Genomic DNA, 20,042 nt, shown 5'->3' on the forward strand with positions numbered 1-20,042 from the left:
TACAACTGAAAATACTTTTTGACTATAACATCCTAAATCTGTTTATCCTTTACATAAATATTTCTATCTATTTTTGACTATTTCAAAATAATCAAATGGCTACATATACTCACTACACAGCTTAAAAAACAGAACCCTGTGGAAAAACTGTGTCCTTCCCTGATCATACGTTTATCACTCTCTTTCTTAAAAACAGAAAACATAGTTATAAAATATAGACAAGTATCCCCATATAAAATAATCTTTGGTTTTTAGTTTTAGTCTGTTGACTTCATTTTATCAAGGAACATTATTGATACAAATAATCATATTTCGATGCAGCTTTGGGAATGAATGAACTGTATGTTAATTTATTATACATTCTCCTTGCATTGCACATTTGGTTTGTTTCCAACTTTTCTGTTACAAAGATTTGTTTATCATGTGTTTTGGTACACTGATGCTAGAGTTTCTCCAAAGTGTAAATGCCTAAAAGAAGAAAGAATAATTGGTAAGATATTTGCATTTTCTACCTTACAAAGTAATGACAAGTTATTTTCCAAAGTCTTATACCAATTTGCATTTCTCCCTATACTAGTTCTCACTGCCTTGTATCTTTATAACACTTGATATTATTTATCTTACATCTATCACAAATATATTTATCATATCTATTTGTATAGATGTATTTGTATAGATGTCTATACCTACATCATCTGTTTCTATAGAGAGAGACTGAGTAACTGACTCAACACCTATGTAAAATTTTTGATGTATGGAATAGAGATTCATTTAGGAAATATGAAAAATTGGGAGGAGAGGCGAAGAGGGTCTCGAGGGTTTAAAGTTAAGAACCCTGAGCACAAATGATCTGGCCCTACAGTAACACAGAAGATTCTTCAGTGTCAGGAAAAAACAGAGATAAAAAGCTTTCAAGAGCCTGAAAAATCTCTTGGGATCTGGATTATGATTCAGAATCAGGCAGTGCTCTGGAGAGCCAGTACTCTCATTGTCTTTGCAGCAGCAGTAGATCTCTAAATAGTGGGATCAAAATCAAAAAGATATTCAGAAAAAAACTGAATGCTTAAATTTCTCTATGTATTTCTATTTTAAATGCAAGGGAGACAGACGTCTTTATCCAGTTAGTTTTTATCATTCCAGTAGGTCAAAGGTCTCCTGACAGTTTGATTTATGATTCTTTTACACAAATACGAGATCATATTGTGTATTTTCATTTGTATCAGCTTTTTGTACCTAATATATTTTTTATTACAAGCCTACATTCTGCCTACAAAATTCTCCATCATACTTGAAAATATTCAATTTTGAGTCCATCTCTTACTTTGTTCTTTCTTGGAGCCTTTCTCCATTCAATCCTAGCCTCACCATCAGTGCCCTTGTATTGTCTGTCATGCAACAAATAATATTGTGCTGGTGTACCATTTATGCCTGCCCTCCACCAGCTTCTGACCGTTAGTGGCTCCATCATTCTTCCTCCAGCTAGTCTGTCCATCAGAATTCACCTTCGCTGGTTCCCAGTCTAATTGATGACTCACAGTAGGGAGAATTGGGTGATCCTGGCATAAGTTACCTTTCACGTCTACCATCTGTGTTCTTTAACTTTAGGGAAGATGGCTCAAGTGTAAGAACTGGTGGGATATTATGGCAGGGTAGAGGTAAAGCCATTTTACTTTCTTTACATAACTACAAAATGAGGCTTAGCACCTTCACCTTACATATGGCCCAGCCCTCTATGTAGGGTTTTATTTTTGAGCAGTAAGTCCCAGTGTTAACTATAGCTAAATGTGCATCATGAAAGGACTGATCAGTAAGGTACAGCTTTTATTTTTAACTTCCTTTACTTGGTCTGAACAATGTTGCCAGAAAGTAGTTGCTGATGGAATAAGAGTGTTTTAACTTTCTTAAGCCAAGTTTAGGTGAAATCCTTCACTATAGTTCAGCTTCTTAAGGGAAATGAACCACCTATGCTTTGTGGTTTTTATGAAACAATCAGACAACATGGAGCTGCTCAGCTTTTGTTGAAGTGTGAATAGAAAGTACCCACATCTCAAGGTCTCTTTAATAACAGGGGGAAATTAGCAAGGAACAAATGTATTTCAAAAAGAATCCTCATGCAAAAAATGATATAAAACCTGCATACATTAAAAGTGTGTAGATGGTCTGATCATTAATAGTAAAGGCCAGGAACTTTTAAGTAGAAGAGAAAATGGGATTTTAAATATCTTCTTCCAGCAGCATTTGAACGAATGTTCAATTGAGTCCAAACACAAAGGTCCCTGACTTCCAGAAATGGTAGCAGAATGAAGCTTGGAAATCTGTCAACTCCTACTTTTTGCTGTATTGATCTTACTACTCACGCCCCACAGAGCTCATAAATATTGTTCAGCCCAAACTACCCACTGATGCTTGTCAGATGACCTCGGTTTTCTATGGTAATACTGAAAGCAGTTGAACACACCACCTGCTGCCTCTCAGCATCACGATACATACATATAGATACAGACATTTATCTCTATTTTGGAGTTTTCTTTTTTATAAAATGATTGAGTTCCATTCTTCCTCCCTCACATCCTGATAAACTGTACTTAAAACCAAGAGAATAATAAACTACCTGAAAATACTGTGTTCGTGATCCCTTTAGGACTGAAAAGTGGCACCCATGGAGTCAGCGTCTCCCACTTACATACGTGGCCAGTTAGTGACTGCCTGGAGGAACTCTGCCCTTAAGAAGGCAGCACAGGGACAGTGTGTGGGGAGGGGTGTTTGAAGTGTCATTGCTGCGCTCTCTTCTGAGGGACCGCTTAGGTTAGGAACAGTGCTGACTGCAGTGTTTACCTGGAGCATGCAAGGATACTTCTTTGGGGTTCCTGTATCTCGTTTTAAGAATATATCTATCTAACTTGTGGGATACAAAATTTTCTTTCCCTGATTCTGGTGCACACTGGTGCTACCTTATTACACTGTGTTCACTGGTAGTTATCTTGGAATTAAGTATCATCAGTTAGCAACAGTTCTAAGAACCAGGTTATCACATCCTTAAATCTCTTAGTAACATCCCATTTCTCCTAAACAGGATGCCTTTTTAAATTAAATAATTTAAGAATTAGATTTAAAAAGAGGTATGAATGACAAGCAAATGACTAATGGGAAATTCAAAATTATACCTTTTTATTCCCCGTGGCCGTGTTTTTCAAAGTATTGCCTTTGAACCCTGTATTGTATCATCCAAGGTGATTGCCAAAAATCCAGACTTCTGGACAGTATTCTAGAGTCATTGAATCCCGGGTATGGTGGGAGAATTTTACTGGTTGACATTGGCAAAGCAGTTATCTGGAGCTAATAAACATTCATACTTTAGCTCCTTTTATTCTGAACATAGATGATGCTGGCTATTAAATCTTTTTTAGGATTTGCCAGTGCTCTCAATTCTGCCATTCCTTTGCTTGTATGATGTTGACCAGAAGTCTGGTGCATGAGAAGGAAGATGGGAATTGAATTTGGTCTTACAAATCCTGACTCTAACGTAGCAGCTCAGACAGTGCACAAGCCAGATCCTAAAACTGTCCATATAGTACCTTTTACCTGTTATAGTGAGGAAAACAGGGAAAAAACAAATGTTCAGTCCAACTTATTTTCCCTTAAAATATTTGTTTTTTTCTCAAGTGGAAGCAAGGAACAAGAAATTCTAAAACTATGAGTACTCTACAAAGCTGTTTATATAAAAGTATTCCCTTTTATAAGAATGACTTAGAGAGCCAGTCATATAAAATGTCTCTAGAGTGTCTCCTGTTGTTGAAGATGTTGAAGCTGTATTATGCAGTGGTTTTGCTAATAAATCAACAGATGGTGAAATTTAAGTTTGTAGGAGAAAAATGTGTATAAATCTGTATAGTTACCTGGAGCTATCTATGAACCTTTTAAGGATATAAATAAATGTTAATGAATAAACTCCTACAAAATATTTATGTTTCATATTCAACCATATATTTCTTACTTTTCTGGAAATCACAGTACCCTGACATATTCATAAATGCTTATACAAAGATAATACTAATGGGATTCTATGATTTTTTTTTTCCTTAACTGAGAACCAGAATCCATCCGTAGAGTGTTCAGACTATGCTTTGGATTCTCTGTTGTCAGTCTCTTTCTGTGTGGGTATTAATTTTTGTTGATCATCTCAGTACAATACGTATTTCACTCTGAAGTAGGCCTTAGTCATGCTTGATGACAATTAGGCAGTGAAAGAATGTTATAATAGATACTTAAGAAGTTTTTAACAACAGGAAGTATGTTTTTTTGGCTAGTCACCTCTAGATTCCTTTCGTTAAACATTAATAGCTAACAATATGCATAGTTTCATTGCAGGTAAACTAAATCTCAACATAGATTTTTCAAAACTCTTTGAACTATCACACATGCTTCTAGTCACTCAGTTCATATTACTCACTCATAAAGTGCTGGACTACTATAACCAATAGAAGAAGAAGTAGGAAAATTTGTCACTTACCCCCTGATAGAGGATTCCGAAAGAAGTATCTTTCCACTCTGGTTTCATGAAAGCTGTTCTTGACTGCGGCATAGGTGAATCTGTGGTATGTTGCAAATTTTTTAGGAGTAACCCATAATTTGCAAATAATTTTCTTTACAGTTGCACAGTTTCAAGATTTACTTATAACGACCTTATTCTCACACGCTTGCTTTATAATATGCTTTCTTAATAAGCAGGATAGGAAAGAATAGATTCTTACTTCATGCAGTCATTAGCCTTATATTGTGCATAGCTCTGAATTGACTATGTGAATGTGGTGTATCATAAAATGGAAAAAAAAAAAAAAGGTCCAAACCGACTTGCCTGCAGATCATACTTTTGCCTTCAGAAGAGCAGTAATTTACGATACCTCTAATCTTCCTTACCTGAGAATCTGTACGCTGTATCTTATCAGCATCTTGATGTTTGTTTTCTGTGGGCTATTTGGATAAACCTTTGAGTTTGCTCACTGATATACTGGTTCTAAAATTAAGGTAACTTTTATAGAGTTTTCAAGTAAGATTAAACCACAAAAAAAGGTGATGCACCCAGGGACGAGCAACAGAGGCTAGCAATTATTACCCTTAGGTTCAGCGGAGGGAAAAGTGTTGAGCCATGAAAGAGAGATCACCCCGGAGGACCTGTAAATATTGAGTGGCTCCACCAAGAACTAGAGACAATCAGTAAAGGAGTGTGGGAAGTAAATATCTCCATCTCCTCCTGTCTCCCAGTTCCCCATAGTGCCTCCCATGGGCCAAACTCAGCTGGAAATCAGAGGTCAAGGAAGCTCAAGTGACATAGTCCAGGGAGGTCAGGGTCCCAGGGCACAAAGCAGACGAAGGGCAAAAGGGGAGTCTGAGAGGAAGAGGGAGCGTAAACAACACAAGCATCACCTTGTCAGACGTGAAGCAAAACCAGCATCTTGCTCTTCACTGCAGGTGAACTTCCTTCTCCTCAGGGGAAAGCAGCGAGCAGACGCGCCGTGCTGGGACACTCGGAGCTAACTGACTATCTATTTCTGAATAGTTCTGTGACATGCTCTCGCGTGTGGTGGCTCGCAGTGAAGTCGAAATTTTACTTTAATCCAAAGAGTCCAGGCTAAGCCAGCTCTGTGTTCTTTCTGCATTAAAATGCAGATGGGAGTGGTGCTTTTCCTTTGATGGCTGGCCCACCTTTGTGGTGCGATGGAAGATCAGCACGTGATATATTACTTTATCTGCTTCCGACACGTGCGAGCCTCTATTTCAGTGTGTGTTGCGATGTCTGTTCCTAGAAACAAAGGAAGAAAGATTATTAAGCCATTAAAAAAACTTCTGAATATTCATAACCATATGCCTCTGCATGATTAGTTAGAACAGGAAGTCGGTACCAGATAAATAAGTTAAATATGAATCATCTGTCTTCCTTTAGCCTCAGTCAGTCAGTTTCACGGCAATTACTTACAGTTAATCTTCATTACTGCTGTATTATTTTTGTTTGGAGTCTGTACTAGCAAAGGTGTGTAGATTATGGGGAACTGTCCACATCAGAATCGGTGCCTGAAGAAATAAAATGATTTACCTGTTACAGATTAATCAAAGATTAATGTGGGGTGGAAATACAGTTAGCTTAGTAAGTGCTGGAGATGTTCTTATTTGAAATGTGCTTGAGGAACTCTTTTTAAGAGAAGATATAGAAATGCATAAATGTTAGAATTTTAAGGGTTTATAGTATGGCAGACTTGGCCAAGAGAAGTTACAAACTTTTCCTGACTCCCACTGCAGTTACCTGCAATAGATTAAAAAAAAGTCTGACCAGTAATATGTAATGAAAGAGTGAATATGAAAAGCTTAATTATATAGTCAATATATATGTGATTAGGAATACCCACGTAAGGGGCAAAGACAATGCAGTGAGGAAGATTTTGCGGTTCTAATTCACCAGTTAAAGCACTGATGGACTAATTATTATATCTCACACTATTCCTCACTAGACTCTACCTTACCCCCTTGACTGCAATAATAAATCCCCAGCATGTATGATGGATTCTGGGTGACAGAAAGTATTTAAAACTATTAGTATATCATATTCATAAACTCATTTAACATTCAAAGCATTAATATATTCATTCTAAGTTTTGGTTCAAAACAAAGGGAGGTATAAAAACATACATGACTTTTTCTTTTCTTACACATCACTTGCCAGTATAAAAGGCATTGATAACTCAAGAATATCTTATCAGAGGATAGTTTCCCTTTGGAAAAATAAAAACTCAGTAGAATTTGTTACTTGTCTGTGAGAAATATGAGGCTCCAAATAATAACAGCAACAATAAAAACTTGCATTATCATAGTTTAAATAAATAGGAAGATTACTTACTTATAAGACATCTCTTCTTCCATTCCAGAATGCTGGAAGAGATGCTGTCTTGCATCATAGTCATAAGAGAGCTACTCTAGTGCTAGCTGCCATACATATGTTTAAGGTAGGAGTATGGGAGGAAAGAGCAGTGCCAACTTTGTCTAATCAGTACAAACGTTTTCTCAGCTATCTCTGCATCAGATGTTTGCTTGGCTGTAATTGGACAATTGGGTTATTAGAGCATGCATTAAATGAAAAAAGTCTTAAAATACTGGCAAAAATATAAGGCTTACTATGATAAAGTATGACAAGAGTGACTTATCTTTGGGTTCTGAGTTTTCCATTGCAGACACTCATCATCGACCCAATATTCATCCATGTCTCCCTCTTCTTAAGCAAAAACAAGTTACTGAGGATGACCCAGGTAATGAATCAGTGTGATATGATTAAACACTGGATTTTGGTCCCAACTAGTTCAATAAGCAGCGTATTAAAATCAGTCTTCATTGTGCCTATTAAGCCATCTATAAAATTGAAAAGATTAAAAAATATTGGATTTCAAAACATAAATGGTCCCTGACTTATGAGTGTGCAAAAGCAATACATATTCAGGAGAAATGCTACTTCAACTTCTGAATTAATATTTTTTCCCAGGCTATGTGACATTTTGCTGTCCTGAGAGGCTGGGCAGCAAGCTGTAGCTCCCAGTCAGCCAGGTGACTGTGAAGGAAAACAACTGACACAGTGACAGCCCTTACTGGACCCACACCACCCTTCGTCCACTTGCAGTACGACACTTGATAAATTACATGAGCTATTCAGCACTTTAATCTTCGTGTTAAATGATTTTGCCCAACTGTCAGCTAATGTAAATATTCCGAGCCTAGCTAAGATAGGCTAACCTATGATGTTCAGTAGGTTAGTTTTTCAGACGCATTTTTGACTTAGAAAATTTAACAGCCTGATAAACCACTGAATGTTGAACTCTGTCATGAGTCAAGGAAGACCTATGTCTTCTTCATATCTGGATTTCTGCAAACATATCTAGTGTTCCCCATGGAAATATGTTTAAAGGAAAAACTGAAAAAAATATAACCCCTGCTTGTAAAATAGGGAAGTGTAATTGCCTTGATTTATTTGTTGAGATTTCGTGAATGTTTTATTTGATAAAGTATCATATTAAAATGTTTTAAAAATGACTGGGCAAACTGCTTTCTTAGCTCTTTTCCATCTACAGTATGCTTAATAAGACTAAGTATAATTTAGTAATTATAATTTTTATAATTCAATATTAATTAGAAGAGAAATGAAAATATATCTCTCTCATCAAATGTAAAGCCTTACCCTATTTTAATTACCCAGGAAACAATACAACTGTATTATACACCATTTGCATGTGAATTCTCACTTACTGTTTTAAGTGTGAGTAGATTCCGAGGAAAGAAAAACTCTTATGACTGAAATATAAATTAAGATTAAATATAGACATTATATACATATATATATATATATATATATATACACACACACACACATAAATATTTTCATAGCCTAACTCAAGGATATCTGTATATATATATATGTATATATGAAGGAAGGAAATAAATAAAGGTAATTACAGATGCAAATAAAAGCCCTGGCAAATAATTCTGTCACCACTATCCATCCTTGAGGTCAGTGATTTTGACTTTCTGGAAATCTTTTTATCTCTGTCTCTCTTGTTCTCCTCCCTCTGTTGTTACTAATTTACCTTTGCTTTAAAATGTGAACACTTGCGCTAGTTACCCTAAATAAATATAATACATCAAAATCACTCTAATGCCAAAGGAACACAATATTCTTTTCCATTCTGGCCACCAGTTTTTCCTTCATGACCACATTCAATAAGGAAGCACTAGTCATTTAATTTTTTTAAGTAAATATTCCCCTTAAACCTCAGATCATGGGCCTGCATCAGTCTATTAAGGATGATCTCCTAAGCATACCAGTGACCTTTCAGCTGCCTAATTCAATAGAAACATCAAGAGTCCTTACTTACCAAGACAGGAACAGGATGTTTGACAGTGTTGATGACAATTTATTTCTTCCTTAAAATGTCCTCTTTTCACCTGAAAATGAGTATTTTATCTTCATCCTATCACTTATCTCTCCACATTCCTCTTTGTTGTGTTCTCAAATGTCATTGCTTTCCTGGAGCCTATCCTTCCCTCTCTGGATGATTCCATACATACATCTATAACAATGAATTTATATTATTGGTTCTCACCTCTCTCTTGAGCTCAAAATTAGTCCTCCAGTGCCTCCATTCTGATAGTCCTCTTGAACCTGAAAATCAACATGCCCATTATAATACTCGTATTTTTTTTCATCCAAATCCTTTTTTACCCTTGAACACTACTTATACTTTGTTTTTGTCCCCTTACAATCTATTCTCTGCTCAAATCTATAGTAAATCTATAGTATTACTAGTCCTGACCTCTCATTGCTTCTTGTTCCATCTTTTCAGGAGGTATCTTTATTTGAAGTCTTCTCAAACAAATATATTTAAGTTTGAGATTTTTACATATACATAGTTTCTGTTATAAAACTGTTACAAAACTCATTCCCATTCTTATTATATTCCATTTCTATAAATGCTCCACCAATAAGAATTGATCAGTGATATCACCAAGATGGTGACTCAGGTCATTCCAGACTTTGCTCTACCTTACAAGAACAACAACTAGCAACTACTCATGAACAAGACACCTCCAAGAGAATTACTGAATATGGAGGTGAAGCATCCCCCACCACACACACCACAGAGACGAAGAAGGACTGCATCAGAAGGGTAAGAGGAGTCACTACATGCTGACCACACTGCCCTTCCCTGAGGCTGGCACAGCACCACGCTGAGAGATAGCCCCTGAGCCTGTGATCCCTCCAGGGTAAAAGATACCAGGGTAGACATCCAGCCCTGCCCCCCAAACCCCCAGCATTGTGTGTCACTTCTTGGGACTCCCTGGGGTGTCATTTCACCACTAGGAACCTCACTGGGACTGAGATAAGGAGAGGGGCTTATAACAATCAGCAGTTGGATCTCAGCAGACTGACTTCCTACCTGCACTAACCAAGTAGAAATCCCCATCAACAGCTTTGCTCCTCTACAGAACCAAGGCGGTGGCATAGTCTGACCAGAGAACTCAGCAGGGTCCCCCCCCCCCACTTGGGGGTCCTCAAACAAAGAGATGAGCTGGTCCTGGAGCCTTGTCTGCCCCTACCCAGGCAGTTGAGCTAAATTATACCCTAGCCTTCTCCTGAGTGATGTTTCTAGCCCTTCCCAGCCAGAAAGCCTAGAAAGAATACATGGAAAGTTGTGTAGCCTCGAGACACTTGAACGGGAGTCTGGCAGCAGAGATGATAGCCTGTGGAGCAAAGCCAGTGGCTCTGTTTGACCAAGTAACTTAGGGCATGGATTAGCTTAAGACCACAAACAAAGAAACTTACTGGCATTGGAGATAGTTCTGTCACTGTCTCTGGGCAGGGAAACTAATTGTAAACCTTTCTGTTGCTGAATACATCTTTCAGACTCCCCAGCCAGAGAACATAACACAGGAGGCTTCACAGCCCATCCAATAGCCCTGCTTACAGTGACACTTGAACAGTTTGTAGAGAAGAAGTTCTACAAAGAAATTAATACCATCAAAAAAACCAAAATCCTAGAGCTGAAAAGTATCATCATTCAATTGAAGAATTCAATAGAGAGCTTCAAAAACAGACTTGACTATGAAGAATTAGTAAACTAGAAGAGAGGACATTAGAAATTATCAAATCAGAGGAACATAAATAAAAATTTAAAAGAGTGAAGAAAATTTATGGGACATTTGGGACACAGTCAAAGAGAAATTGCATACATGTTAGCCCGCATGAGATGACCAATAGATTTTCAACAGAATCATTCCAGGCTGGAAAGAATGGAATGCTATACTTAAAATAGTGGAAAATAAAAATTGTCAACCAAGAATTTCATACCAAGCAAAACTGTCCTTCAGAAATGAAGATGAGATAAATACTTTCCCAAACAAACAACAGCTGAGGGAATGGATCACCACTACTACACCTGCCTCACAAATACTTAAAATTATTTATTTTTGTTTATTTATTTTTAATGGAGATACTGGGGATAGAACCCAGGACCTGGTGCACACTAAGAATACACCCTACCCCTGAGCTGTACCCTCCTCCACAAGAAATGTTGAAGAGTTCTTTAGCTAGAAATAAAAGGATACGAATTAACATAATAAAAACACAAGGAGGTGGCATAAAGTGAGGTGGTAATAGTAACTATATAGTCAAATTTGATTCTATAATATGGTAATGGTGGTGTGTAATTCATTTACAACTCTTTTTTCCTAATTTTAAAACTAATGCAGTAAAATTTATGATAACTGCAGTAATCTGTTATTAGTAACAGAATATAAATAATATGTAAACTGTGACATCAATAACTTAAAATGTGAGTGCAAAGAGAAGTAAAAGTGTAAAGTTTAGGAATGCTATTGAAATTAAGTCATTATCAGTTTAAAATGAGATGTTATAATTTTAAAGTATTTTATATAATCCTCATGGTAACCATAAGGGAAAAACCCTTAGTACACAAAGTAACATAATAAAGAAGTCAAAGCATACTGATACCAAAAGACATCAAAATACAAAAAAGACAGTAGAATATGAAGAATGCATCTAAAAGTTAGCAAGAAAATAAAACAGTAATAGTAAATTCACAGCTTTCAATAACTGCTTTAATGGAAATAGATTAAATTCTCCAGTCAAAAGCTATAGCATCTCTGAATGGATTAAAACAAAGAAATAAGATCCAACAATATGTGGCCTCCAAGAGAATCGCTTTAACCTCAAAGACACACATAAAGAACGAAGGGATGGGAAAAGATATTTCAAGCAAATTGGTATCCAAAAAAAAGCATGAGTAGCTATACTTGTATCAGACAAGTTAGACTTTAAGCTAAAAAAAAAAATGGTAAGAAAAGTAAGACAAAAAAGCTTATTATATATTGAGAAAAGGGGTTATTTCATTAAGAAGATAAACCAATTGTAATATTTATGCCCCAATTTATGCCCCACAATAGTTGAGGATTTTAATATTCCCCTCTTAGTAATGGATAGGTCATCCAGAGAGGGAATCAATAAGGAAAGAGCATATTTGTAAAACACTCTGGACAAAATGAACCTATCAGATGTATACAGCAGAATACACATTCTTCTCTAGTGCACATGGAACATTTTCTCGGATACACCATATGCTAGGCCACAAAGCAAGTCTTAGCAAATTCAAGAAGACTGAAATCTTACCAAGTATACACTCTGACCACAATGGTATGAAACTAGAAATAAACAACAGGGGGGAATTGGAAAAATATATTAATACAGGGAAATTAAACAATACTTTCCTCAACAACCAACTAATCAAAGAAATTAAATCGTGAAACAAAATGTTATCTCAAGACAAACTAAAATGGAAACACAACATACCAAAACTTATGGGATGCAGGAAAAACAATTATAAGAGGAGAGTTCATAGCAATAAATTCTTAAATTAACAAGAAAGATCTCAAACAATCTAACTGTACACCTTAAAGAACTAGAGAAAGAAGAAGAAACCAAGCCCCAAATTAGCAAGGACATAATAAAGAACAGAGCATAAATAAATAAGAGAACAGGAAAACACTATAAAAGATTAACAAAACTAAGAGTTGGTTCTTTGAAAAGATAATCAAAATTGAAAAATCTTAAGTAGATAAACCAAAGAAAAAAGAGAGGACCCAAATCAACAAAATTATACATGGAAAGGAGATGTTACAACTGACACCATAGAAGTACAAAGGAACTTAAGAGTCTACTATGAATAACTATATACCAACAAACTGAATGACCTAGAAGAAATGGAAAAATTATTGGAAACAACCTAGTAAGACTGAATTAGGAAGAAACTTAAAAAAATCCAAACAGACTAGTTACTAGTATCAAAAATCTCCTAACAAAGAAAAGCGCAGGACCAGGTGGCTTCACAGGTGTATTTTGGCAAACATTTAGAGAATTAATGCCAATCATTTTCAATGTTTAAAAAAAACTTGAGGGAATGCTTCCATACTCATTTTGCGAGGTCAGTATTACCCTGGTATCAAAGGCAGAAAAGGACACTACCAGAAAAAACAAAAATAAATCCCAAAATTACAGGCCCCAGTATCCCTGATAAATATTATGAAAATAGTTGCAAACATTCTCAGTAAAATACTAGCAAACTAAATTCAGCATCACATAAAAAATATTATTCACCATGACCATGACCAATTGTGATTAAGCCCCAGGAATTCAGGATGGTTCAACATACGCAAATCAGTCAATATGATAAATCACATTAACAGCATGCAAGCAAATTAGCTCAACACAAGAAGACACATTTGACAAAATTCAACATCCATTCATGATAAAACTCCTAACAAATCCAGTATAGAGGGAACATACTTCAACACAATAAAGACCATATATGACAAGTCCACAGCTTATATCATTTTCAGTGGTGTAAGATACAATGCTTTTCCTCTAAGACCAGGACCAAGACAAAGTTGCACACACTCATTATTCCTATTCAACATAGTTCTTTGAAGTCTTAGAGCAATCAAAAGAAAGAAAATGCATCAAAATTGAAAAAAAAGAAAATGTCTGTATTTATAGATTATATTATTTTTATATATAGAAAATCCCAAAGATTCCTACCAAAACTTTGTTATGTTTGATCAATGAATTCAGTAAAGCTGCTGGATACAAAATTACCATGCAAAAAATCAGTGGTGTTTCTATATACTGACAGTGAATTATCTGAAAAACTAAAGGCACTGATTATATTTACAATAGTATCTAAAACAATAAAGTACTTTGCAGTAAATGTAAGTAAGGTGAAAGACCTCTTTACTAAATCTATAAGACACTGACAAGAGAAGGGGAAGAGGGAGGGGGACGTAATTCTGTGTTTGAGGACTGGAAGAATCCGGATTGTTGAAACATCCATTCTACCAAAAGCCATCTATAGATTCAATGCAATCCCTCCTAAAATTTATATGGAACCATGAAAGACCTTGAATAGCTAAAGCAATCCTGAGAAAGAACAACAAAGGGGGGCGGCATCAGGCTTCCTGTTTTCAAGCGATATTATAAAGCTGTATTAATCAAACAGTACAGTTCTGGCTTAAAAACAGACAAGTAGACCAATGGAACACAGTCAAGAGCCCAGAAGTAAAACCAAGTGTATGTACAGTCAGCTAGTATTTGATAAGAGATTCAGGAATGCTCAATGGAGAAATGACACCTCCTCAATAAATGGTGGGGGGAGATTTGGGTATTCACATGTAAAAGAATAAAACTAGATCTCCATCTCACACTACTCAGAAAAGTTAACTTAAAATGGATTAAAGACTTACATGTAAGACGGAAAGCCATAAACTCCTAGGTGAATACATTCTCCTTGTTAAAAAAATTCTCCTTGTTACGGGTCTTGGCAAGGACTTTTCTGGATAAGGCACCTAAAACGCAAGCAGCAAAAATCAAAAATAAGTGGGGATACGTCAAAACTAAAAAGCTTCCACACAGCAAAAGAAATTTCAACAAAATGAAATGACAACTAGAAAATGAGAAAAACTATTTGCAAACCCTGTATCTGATAATGGGTTATATCCAAAATGTATAAACCTTACAACTCACTAGAAGAAAACATAAAATAATGCAATAAAACATGGGCCACAGACCCAAACGGACTTTTTCCCCCCAATATATACAAATGGCCAAAAGATCCATGAAAAGATGCTCAACATCACTATCATTAGGGAAATGCAAATCAAACCACACGGAGATACCACCTCACACCTGTTAGAATGGCTAGCATCAAACTGTGAGAGAGAAATGCTGGGGAGGGTGTAGAGAAAAATCCTCGTACAGTGTTAATGAGATTGTAATCTGGTGCATCCACAAAGGAAAACAGTATGAAAGTTCTTCAAAAAATTAAAAAAAGAACAGCCATATAATCTGGCAATTCCACTCATGGGAACAGATCCAAAGAAAATGAAAACACCATGTTGAAAAGATACCTGCACCCTCATTCATAGCAGCATTATTTACAATAACCAAAACATGGAAACCATCTAGGTGTCCACTTGTCCACTGATGGGTGAGTGGAGAAAGATGTGGCATGTATGTGTGTGCACATACATACATACATGCAAGTAAATGTTATTCAACCATAAGAAAGGAGGAAATCTTGCCACTGGTGACAACATAGATGGACCTTGATGGCATTATGCTAAGCAAAACAAGTCTGACAGAGAAAGACAACCACTGCATGATTTTACTTATATGAAGAATAAAAAATACTCATAGAAAAAAAAGATTAAATTTGTGGTTACCATTGATAGAGAGTGGGGAGAGGGAAAAGGTGATCAAAATGTAAAAAAAGTAAAAAAAAAGCTTTTTCTTTTTTTTTTTGTTATCTATGACATGATGAATGTTAACTACATTTATTGTGTAACCATTTTAAAGTATATGTAAGTCAAATCATTATGCTGTACAACTTAAACTTATACAGTATTTTATATAACAAACATACAATCTATATGCCAGTTACATCTTGGTAAAATGAAAAAAGTAAGTCCCCACCATATTTATTACCCCTCTAGCTTAAAAATCTCTATTGTATGGCATAATATAAGTGCTCATTAAAAACAAGTTGAATAAACCAATGCAGTTTTTACTCCTTTCTGTTCCTTGTACCCCCAATTTCCACATTCAGTTAATTTTCAGGTGCTTCAAATACCTTCACAACATCTTTTGAACTGGGGCTTCATTTCTCCCTATATCCACCCCCGGATCCTCATTGTCTATATTGCAATAGCTTTCTACCTGATTTCACAGTCGTTAGTCTTTTGGCCTTTTAAATGCCACTGATGACTTAATATAACTGAAACATAACACTGGCTATGTCTTTCACTAGGCTCAAGTTTTCCTTTGATCACCATCCCTCTATATCCTGAACCTAATACCCATTTCTATGTTTCTACTTTCATTAGTCTTTTTTTTTTCTAGTTCTTTTTACTTTACTTTTTTTTAACATTTTTTTGACTTATAATCAATTTACAATGTTGTGTCAAATTCGTGTTCAGCACAATTTTTCAGTTATACATGAACATATATATATTCATTGTCACAATTTTTTCTCTGTGAGCTACCATAAGATTTTGTGTGTATTTCCCTGTGTTATACAGTATAATCTTGTTTATCTATTCTACAATTTTGAAATCCCGTCTATCCCTTCCCACCCTCCGCCCCCTTGGCAACCACAAGTTTGTATTCTATGTCTGTGAGTCTATTTCTGTTTTGTACTTACGCTTTGTTTTTTGTTTCTGTTTCTGTTTTTGTTTTTTAGATTCCACATATGAGCGATCTCATACGGTGTTTTTCTTTCTCTTTCTGGAAAAAAATGCTCAATATCACTAATTATCAGAGAAATGCAAATCAAAACTACAATGAGGTATCACCTCACACCAGTCAGAATGGCCGTCATTCAAAAATCCACAAATGACAAATGCTGGAGAGGCTGTGGAGAAAGGGGAACCCTCCTACACTGCTGGTGGGAATGCAGTTTGATGCAGCCACTGTGGAAAACAGTATGGAGATTCCTCAAAAGACTAGGAATAGACTTACCCTATGACCCAGAAATCCCACTCCTGGGCTTATATCCAGAAGGAACCCTACTTCAGGATGACACCTGCACCCCAATGTTCATAGCAGCACTATTTACAATAGCCAAGACATGGAAACAGCCTAAATGTCCATCAACAAGTGACTGGATAGAGAAGATGTGGTATATTTATACAATGGAATACTACTCAGCCATAAAAACCAACAACATAACGCCATTTGCAGCAACATGGATGCTACTGGAGAATGTCAAAGTGAAGTAAGCCAGAAAAAGAAAGAAAACTACTTCCATTAGTCTTATTCAACTTATATTTGAATAAACATGATAGATAAATAGACAAAACTATTTCTTTTGCCTTCCTTTTGAGTTTGTACCTAGTTTTCACCTCTTTCTATTACTGCATCTTATCTCTGTAAATCCAAACAACCTCTACTTTTTAAAGCTCAGTTGAGATGCTTCATGAAAATTTTCATGTTCTATCCAGTCAGAGGCAACTCCTTTCTGCCCCAGACTTCAATGGCACATTGAATTTGTGCTAACACAACACACGTGCTATTGCTCAGCCTTTCTATAATGAATTGATCTATTTTTTTTAAACACTATCTGTTGAGCATCTCCTATAGATCAAACAACACTAGGTTTACAAATGGAGAAGCAGACTCAGAGTAGGGCCACATAAAGTTCATAAGCCAGTGGGAGAAAGACATTACAATTGTCAAGATTTCTGTGAGAAATGAGCACATGTAAGAACTAATGAGAAAACTGATCTCAAAGAAATCACATTTGTGTTAAGATATGAAGAATGAATGAATACAAGTATTTTCTCTGATAAACTTTGAATTTCTGCAGACAAGGTCTTTACATGCTTTGTATTTTTATCTCCTGTAACTATCAACTCTGCTTTCCACTTAGTAAATGAGAAGTATTTGTTGAATGAAGATATCTCAGTATTGCCCCAGTACCTATCCTATCACTCTAAAGACTGATTTTGGAGGTACACTATGAGGGGTACCCCCAAATGAGTATGCCTGCCAGTCCATGCAACTAAGAGGCTCTGCAAACAAGGGCACCTGTTCCTAATTAACCTTGGCATATTCCTTCTAGCGAGTGGAGTTGATGGTAACCCATGCTGTATTCTAGCAAATCATGTCATGTTCACTGACACAACAGAGGTAGGATACAATAATGTAGTTGTCACCTTCGATCATCATCCCAAAGGGTTTTTTCCTTCAAGAAGCTAGAGAGGCTGATGTATCAGTGCCTAAGACTCGCAGCCAAGCATGTTCTTGTCAGTGAAATGAAATGTTGTCACAAGGCAGTTCCTTCCTGCTGCTCTGTAAATGCCAGAGTCTTGATTTCTTCTGATCTCATAGTGGTATTGTTTTCTCTTATATGAGGGAGTTGATGCAGATATCATCATTCAAGTTCTTAAATGCCATTATTTGACACCCACTGCTGAGAAACGACTCATTCAAGATATTGCCATCAAAAGCAAGAGACTTAGTCATTCAAGTGCCTGAATCCCAAAATAGAAACCAAATAGTTTTTCATCTCAAATGCACACTTGTATCAATCAGTAGTGAATGCCTGGAACATGCTTTGGAAAAGGATTTTAAGTTTGGACCAGGCTCGGCAAAAATTAGGATCTGTTAACTCTCTTCTAGCCTTCAACTCCTTATCCTTCACTTTTTAAAAAAAAATCTAGATCATCCTTCTCTTAAACTTTTTCTTACATGTCATTCCAGTGTCTCAATCCTAGCTTCAATTAATTTTATTACTTTCTATTCTCTTACTTATATGAATATGTCTCTTTAAAATACAACTTTAATACACCAAATAGCCAGTTAAAATGCTCTAGGTTGAAAAAAAATTATGAAATTAAATTCTATGAATAGGTAAAATGAACAGTGATAAAACTAGAAGATTCATCCAAGATGTCAATATGGTGTTTTAACAAAAATTGTCATTTCAGTTCTAGGGTATTTGTATGACATCACATAAAAGTTTTAGTAACTTGACTATTAAATTAGGTAAACGGAAACTACTGGAAAGTTATGAGAGCTCTCTTACTGAAAGCAAATTCTGAGAAAAAGAATATGAAAATTAATATATGTATGTTCCTATATGATAAGCACTGTGCTGTACACCAGAAATTGACACATTGTGAACTGACTATACTTCATTAAAATACATTTTAAAAAAGAGAACCAATTTCTTTTTTTAAATAAGATGCAACCAATAGCATATGATTAAATAAATTGACCTTGAATCAGCATCTCTCTCTCTCTCACACACACACACACACACACACACGCACACAGCTCCAAATGGAAAGGCTGGTAATGCCTGGATGTAAACTACACATTTAATCTAAGACAACAGCTAATGAGAAATACATACTATTTAATCCTTTGTCCTGAGAAACCCGAATAAGAATACTTTAGGTATATAGATCCAAATGGTCTAGAAAAGTTTTCAATTCTGGAAATCCTACTTCAGCCTTGTCTCTTTGATAAGATGTTTGATATCTTCTGTATAAATGTTTAAAAGAAGTACAAACAAATATTAAGTGCTGCCTGCTAAAAATGACTTACATGGTTATCATTAATTCCTGCTCAAATTTAGTCTGCTTCTATCATTTAAAAAATTAGGTGTTTCATTTACACAGCACCTGTTACCTACACATACAGAAAGTTTCCACAATCTCCATTTTCTCAACCTCCAAGTGATTTTTTAAAAATATCACCAATGAGGAAACTGGGGGAGGTTAATTGGCGTTTCACCACAGTGGAAGGTGAGTCAGTGACAGCCAGAAATAGACACCAAAGCTTCATCTCAGCTCATCCTGGTTCACTTCCAGAGAAAGCTTTCTGCTTATAAATATGTTCAATGACATGCTTCCTGAAACTGTTAATTAGGGTAGTTTTAAAAACCCACCTGGTTTCAGAGATAGAAATTTGCGAAGTTGGGCATGTTTTCATGAAATGTTTGGGAGCTTTTTGTCAATTTTGTGAGACTTAAGAACTCTGTGATGGACTTAGGGCAACTTAAAAAGAATAAAGTAATAAAATGTGTGTATAGTTTTCTCCACATATGTTTACTAAGTATGCTCAAACTTGTTCTCCAGAGTAAGTTACAAAAGTTGGGTTTATAACTTCTGCACCAGGCAAGATCATATTTCTGTCACTGGGAACACACACACATGAAAGACATACACATGTGAACTGGAGAGAAACCAGTAAAAAGAGAATGGAATCAGGATTGCCTTCATCTGTCTTAGTGGCATATTTGGCATGTAGTTAATAGTTTCTATCAGTGATGAGTTTATATAAACAGTGAGCTGAAAGACATCAGAGAAGACTGGCTGCCAAAAATAATAGTAATAATAATAATATCACCTTAGCGTTTATTAAACACAAGTATGAG

At 35.9% G+C, this 20,042-nt stretch overlaps 1 long non-coding RNA gene across 1 annotated transcript in view; it reads left to right on the forward strand.

Moving 5' to 3' along the window:
- Positions 1 to 19,690, forward strand: part of LOC123619490 (uncharacterized) — a 117,277-nt gene extending 97,587 nt beyond the window's left edge. The window contains exon 3 of the long non-coding RNA XR_012510412.1: positions 16,341 to 19,690. This is a non-coding gene — a long non-coding RNA (uncharacterized LOC123619490). The remainder of the gene's footprint in view (positions 1 to 16,340) is intronic.
- The last annotated feature ends 352 nt before the right edge of the window (positions 19,691 to 20,042 follow it).

This window comes from Camelus bactrianus, chromosome 11 (genome assembly GCF_048773025.1).
Source record: "Camelus bactrianus isolate YW-2024 breed Bactrian camel chromosome 11, ASM4877302v1, whole genome shotgun sequence".
In the NCBI taxonomy this organism is placed as follows: Eukaryota; Metazoa; Chordata; class Mammalia; order Artiodactyla; family Camelidae; genus Camelus; species Camelus bactrianus.